The sequence below is a fragment of the Prionailurus viverrinus genome, unplaced genomic scaffold (assembly GCF_022837055.1).
Source record: "Prionailurus viverrinus isolate Anna unplaced genomic scaffold, UM_Priviv_1.0 scaffold_136, whole genome shotgun sequence".
Classification (NCBI taxonomy): Eukaryota; Metazoa; Chordata; class Mammalia; order Carnivora; family Felidae; genus Prionailurus; species Prionailurus viverrinus.
In genome coordinates, this window is record NW_025927526.1 from 5,001 (window position 1) to 11,780 (window position 6,780).

Below are 6,780 nucleotides of genomic sequence, written 5' to 3' on the forward strand. Positions count from 1 at the left end.
ACGGACTGACCGACCCCGCCCCCGCGGGACCGGGCCAACGCCGGCGACGGCGTGGAGAGGCGGGGGAGGACACGCACACGTCCCCCCCTCCGACGCGCGCCGACCCCCAACAACCCGGTGGCGGCGCGCGAGCGAGGGACGGAGCCCCGGGACAGGTCGCGCCGAGGCTGGCACAGCAGGCCGGCGCACACGCTCACGCGGGGCGGGGGCCGGGCCGAGACCCGGGCACCCCTCCACCGGGGGGGCGGGCGCGCGGTCGCAGGGCAGCCAACGACAGACAAGCCGGGACCCGCCCCACGCCCAGGCGCGCGCGCGCCAGAGCGGGGGGTGGGGGGGGCACGGCGGAGGAAGGGGACGGACGATCCCCCCCCCCGTCTGCACACAACACCGCCGCCGGGCCGGACGGTGGCGGCGGACACGGAGAGGAGGCCGCAGCGGGCCCGGGAAGCGCCCACACACCAGAGCGCGCCACCGGGTTTGGTAGCCGAACGGAGGAGGCCACGACACGGACGCCTGGCGGCAAGGGCAACGAGGCGCCGGCAAAGAGCGACGGGGAACAGGACCGCGGGCCAACGGCAAGGGAGCCCACGGGTTTCCAACCAGGCGCCTCGAGGGGGCAGAGCCAAGTCGCCACCGGGGTGCGCACGGGGTCCCACCGCCCGAGGCCTCCAGCACAAGGGCGGTCCCGTGGCACCCCCGGACGCCGACCCGGCCCACCCCCTCGGCGAACCCTGGGGCAAACCCTCGCAGAGGGCCCTCCGGGGCCCTGCCACCCGCAGCAGCCGCGCGACCGGCCCCTGGAACGCTCTCCCGCACGCGCGGCGACCCACCACCCGCGCCCCGCCCCAGCCGGACCCCCGATGCGCGCAGCCGGCGCCCCTTTCTCTCTTCTTCCCCCCTTCCTTCACTCACACGAGTGGGGCCCGACAGCACTCCGCCCGGACCCGGCCCCCCAAGAGCCATGGCGGCCCAAGGGAGGGGCGGGCACCCGACAAACGGCGAGGCCTGGTCTCGGGCCCGACACGGTGACGGGGGAGGGAGAGGAGAAGGGGCGGACGCGGCGCTCGGTCGTCCAAGCCGAGACGGGGAAACAAAAGCAGCACAGAACGGGAGGTGGGCCGGAGGCGGCAGGGAGGGGGGCAGCACACGCACGAAGCGAGGACCAGAGAGCACGCACGCGGAGGAGGGCACGGGCTCGGGGAAGGGCGCGCCAACGGAGACGCGAGCCAGGCCACCAGGTAAACGTGCGCGGGATCCCACCGCCACCAGCACGAGGGCGGTCCCGCGACGCCCGCGGCGCCAGCCGGCCTCAGCACCCTTAGCGAGCCTCCCCACGAGCCAGGCCCCGCCCCACAACACACGGCCCTAGGGTCCGGACCCACGGGACCCCCGCCGCGGGAGCCCGTCTCCAACCTCCATCCGATCGGTCCATCCCGGAGCCACACCCCAGGGAAGCGCCTCCCGAAGCCAGGCGGCCCCGACCCGCGCCCGCGCGCCACCCGCCAGCGGCGAGCCCGGAACGGGGGCGGGCGGGAGACAGCCGCCGCCCGCGCGGCGCAGGGGGGGCGGGGCGCGCAGGGACGCCCCAAGCCCCTCGGGACACACACCGCCACGGGAGAAGCGGGGGGACACCGCGCGCGTGCGCGCGCGCTCGCACACCACACGCCCGAGGCGCACGGGCCCCGGCGCCGGACACCGGCCAGGCCTGGCGTGACCCTCCCCCGACTCAGAGGGGGGAGGCGCAGGCCGCGGTAGGCGAAGAGCGGCGCTCGGCCCCACCGCGGGGCCGACAGACCTCCTCTCGCGCGGGAGAGAAGGCTCCGCCTAACACGCACAAGGGCATGCAGTCACCCCCAACACGGGTGGCCACTACGCGCACAGGAGGGGCAGCGACTGGGGGGTTTCGGTACCCCAAGCACCCTCTCGGATCGCTAGAGAAGGCTTTCTCACCAAGGGCGCGTCGCCCCCCACCCAAATTCGTCCCCCCATCGGGACCCGCCAAACAAAAGGCGTTTCTTCCCGGGGCCGCCAGGACCCGGGCGGGGGAGAAAGGTCCACGGCAACGGATTGACACAGGGCATTCCAGAGCATTCGCGGTCAGGGCCCACAACGAGGGCCGCCTGCCTTCCCCACGCGCGCGGTTGCTCGTGTCACCGCCCGGAAGGAGCGCCGCGCCTCCAGGTGAGGCCCGAGAAAAACCGAGGCGAAACACCAGCAGCAACGCGCTGGGCAAGAAACCGACAAGTCCTCGCTCAGAGGGGGTTTTGGCCAAGCGCCACGGCGCCGGCTCGGCCCGCCACGATCACTCAAACTCGCCCCACCAAGTCAGTCCCCCACACCCTCCGGGCAACAGCGGCCGTTGCAGGGCGGGGACGACAAGGCGCCCGCTCCCCACAGCAGGGGGAACGGGTGTGCCTCCCTTCACCGATTCTGCCACCCGCCCACCTCGGGCATCTCCGCCAACGGCGGCGACCCAAAGGGGGTCCGCTGGGAACAGGGAACGGCGCCACCACTCGGCTTCAGGCACCTGAGACGACCTGGAGCGCTCCAGGGGCACCACGGAGGGCCAGGCGCCACGCGCTCAGCACGCCCAGGCGGTGAGCAGCGTGGCATCGGGTGCGGCCCCCCCCACCACGGGGAGGAGGCCACCCACCACACACAGCCAGGAGAGGCCAGCGAGAGTGTCCGCTGCGTCAGCTGACCCCAGTCCCGCAAGCCACGGGAGGCCGGGGTCGGGCCGGAGTCCGCACCCCTCTGCACCCCCCTGCACCGCCCACAGGCGGGAAGGAGGAGCATGGGGCCCGCAGGCAGAACGAGAAGAGCGGCCCCACCCGCCAGGAGTGTCCGTCCCTCGTCTGACACGGCTTAGGCCGGCCCGGGAGAGCGCGAGATCACCACATCGATCGGTTACCGCCAACACAAGGCAGTCCTGGGGTGAGGGGGGGCTGGGGAAACGCCCAGCGAGGACAGCGACCAGAGGAGGGCCTGCTTCAGCCTCGCCAGCACCCCTCCCCCACCTCTCCCAGGGAACAGGCAGCCGGACAACCCACAAGGGAAAAGGGGAACGCCTGACACGCGGCACGGAGCCTTGCAAGGGTGGGTTTGTCACGACCGCGGCCGGGTGCCCGCAGCGGGGGGCGCACAGGGTAGAAGACCCACGCCGCCTCCCCACGGCTGCCCTCGGGTGCCAGAGACCGGAGGTGGCACCACAGCCTGGACCACACCTGGATGCACAAGAGCCGGCACGCAGGCCCAAGGCAGACGGCTCGAGCAAGCAGGCAGGCAAGGGCGGCGAGTCGGGTCCGGCTCAGCGTCACCACCAAGCCCGGAGCCACGCCAGCGACGACGAGGCCCAAGTCTCTCTTACAGGATGACAACCGCCACATCAGAACGTGTCAGCACCTACCTGGCAGCAAAAAGCACTCCTTTGAGGAGACAAAAATAACCGCGTTGGCAGGCGGGGCCGAGCCACAGGTCACTGGGACCTTCTGGGACCCTGGCCCGGCCACGGGCCCCAAGCATCTTCCCATCGCCGCCAAGCAACCCCCCCCCCCCGGAAGTCCCCGGGGGCCATCTGGTCGACCCCAGGACCGACCGACCGACCGACCGACCGACCAGGGAATCGCGGGATTGGGAGGGGAGGGGCTGGCCGGGTAGGCCCTGCCCCGTTACACGTTCGCCCGTGCACGGGTCGTCTCCTGGTCGGGACTTAGAAAAATAAAACACTCCGCGCTGTCGCCTGCGGAAGCCTCCCCGGCCCTCGCAAGACCGGCCCCGTGCCAGTCCCCGACCCCCGGCTGGGACTGTTTTGGGGGGGTTGAATTCCGCGGAGGCGCCCCCGACGGCGGGACCTCAACGGGGATCGCGGGCGCGCCGGCGTTGGCGCCCTATACGGGCCTCCCCTCGCGGCCCGGCCGGTCCCCAACTCCGCAGCGGGCCTCGGAAAATCTGGGGAGAAAATCGGGTCCAACGACCGGGAGCCCCACGCGTGCCCCCTCCCGGGCCCACGGCGCCCTCCGCGGGCTTCCCCTCAAGGCTCAGGACGGTCCTCACCGGCCCAGCCCGGCCCGGCCCGGCCCAGCCGGCCCGACCGCGACGCGGGAGGGAAGACAAAAGACGCCTGGCAGGGAAGGACCGACGAGCGACCGACGTGGCCACAGTCTCCGGGTGGCGGCCCCGGGAGGTCCCCGCGGTCCCCGCGGTCGAGGGGTTGGGGGAGGAAAGCACCGGCGGGTGCTGGTCGACCCGTCCGGGCAGCCCCCCACCCCAGCTCGCTCCCAGGGAGCGCCGCCACTACTCCCCCATATACCCGGAGGTTCAATCTCCGGCAAGTGCACCAGCCGCCGGCGCCCCGACGACAGCGGGACGATCACGCCAACGTCGCCGGCCTTCTGGAACTCCGCCCGGACACCGCGACCAAATCGCATCCCTTGCCGACGTCGCCGACGCTCCGGAGGGGAAACGCTATATAAAAGCGGCCGCCAGGTGGCGCCCGACAACCGACCGAAACGTCAGCGGGGACAGCTCGCGATCTCGGGGACGTGAGGGCGCACAGCCGGCGGCCCGGCCGCCCGATCTCGTCCCGGCCCACTCCGGATGCCGCCTCTCGGTCCCAGGCCGGCGGAGGGCGTCCGCCTCGGGAGCTCCCGGCCGGCACGGCGCGACCCCGGCAGCCCAAGGGACACTCGAAAAATGCATCGGGGCGGCTGCCGCTGGGAAGGGCGGGGCAGACCGGCCACTCGACTCCCCGGCCGGCCGAGGCGGACGTGCGCGGAAAATTCCCCGCACACACCGGGCGGGCCGCGGGCGCCCGTGAGGCACGGGCGGCCCAGAGCGGCCAGGCGGCGCCCGCGCTCCCGGGAGGGAGGACTTAGACACATTTCGGCGGGCAGGGAGGGAGGGAGGGAGGGAGGGAGGGAGGGAGGGAGGAGACGGACGGTCAAACCGAAACCACGCGAGAGAGTACTCCCAGAACAACAACGGACGGACGAGCCTTTTTTTTTTTTTTTTTTTTTTTTTAATTTTTTAACATTTATGTATTTTTGAGACAGAGAGAGACAGAGCATGAACGGGGGAGGGTCAGAGAGAGAGGGAGACACAGAATCCAAACCAGGCTCCAGGCTCTGAGCTGTCAGCACAGAGCCGACGCGGGGCTTGAACCCACGGACCGCGAGATCATGACGTGAGCCGAAGTCGGACGCTCAACCGACCGAGCCCCCCAGGCGCCCCCGGACGAGCCATTTTTATTCTGTCGGGTCAAGCGGGGGAACGTCTCTCTCGGAACATTACAAACCAAGCTGCGGGGGGGGGCAGAAAGGGGGTGATGGATAAACGAACGACCACGGATAAAGCTTAAGCAAAGTCCTTTGTCGCACGGGGCCACGACGAAGTCCAAAGACCACAAACAGCTACGGGGAACATGGGTGCAAGTGCACGGCGTGGCAAGCGACAAGAATATGGCTTTCACCATTACTGTCCTCAATAAACACACTACTACTACGGCGGCGGCGGCGGCGGCGGCGGCGGCGCGGCGGCGGCGGCGGCGGGAGATGGAGAACGGAAGGAGTTAATAGCCACTCACTAAAAATGTCCCGGTTCCCAGAGGACCCTACAGTCCAAAGGGGGGGGGGGGGGGGGGGGCCGGCAGGGAGAAGGAAGGTGTCACCGAGACACACCCTATGCCTCCACCCTCTTAGGGTTTGCAGGTGACCCTGAGGGTGACACTGACACGAGACAGGCTAACCGTACAAGGAGCTGACACATTGATTTCCTACAAGTTTCACGTGACAGGTAGAGCCCCTCCTGAGGTAAACCAAGACCCTGAGAAGTGGCCAGACCTCAACGCTTGTATATTGGGTTGAACAAGGAGAAGCGACGGTGGACGACTAACTGAACTACATGGGGAGGCTAAAGGATGAGGAGGATTTTAAAACCAACGAAACCAACCAACCAAGATCTTTTCTCCTCTAGAATTCTCTCCACTTCTCCTCCTGTCCTTGAGGATAAGAATGTCACTCCCCTGGTGGCGTAGGAAAGACATCCTGGGGGGGGGGGGGGGGGGGAACCTCCAGGGAGAAAAGGAGGAGAGTGCTCCGCGCACGCTTCTTGCACCTGCTGGGCAGGAGGGTAGGGGTGGGTGGTTTACTTTGCTTGCTTGCTTGCTTGCTTGCTGCTACTTTTTGAAAGCTTCTCTAACGTTTCCTTTACATCTAAGTCTTCCTTCCAGTTTGGCTTTGGACAGGAGGAAGGCAGGCCACATGTTTTTCTGACACGGTGGAGAACGAAGGGTAAGATGAGTGCGGGCCCGTGCGTATTCTTTTCCGTCAGTCATGTGCCGTGGTGAGTGGAGCATCAGCTCTTGCCGGATGGGTGTCTCATTCCTCCGTGAACCATCAGGCAAGATGTCGGGCAAACACACACAGGGAGGCTAAAGGTAGGAAGAACGTAGAGAAGGTGGGCGACACGTGCCCGAGTCTCCAGAGCGACGATTTCATCCAGGGCACGGCAACGTCCAAGGTTTCTGGACACCACGTTTACAGACGCTTCGGCGCGTAGGTCACTTTGAATCCACAGTGCCACCCTCCGGTCCCGTTAGCACGTTGCCTCCGGCTCACGTGAGCGAGCGGTGGTGTCGTCGTCGTCGTCGTCGTCGTCGTCGTCGTCGTGCAAAGAGACTGTGGGACTCGTCCGGGGATGGAACCGGGCCAGAGACAGGGAGGGACACCGCAACCCATCGTTGAGCTTCAGGTGTCTCTAAGAGACCGAGTCTCTAAAGTACAC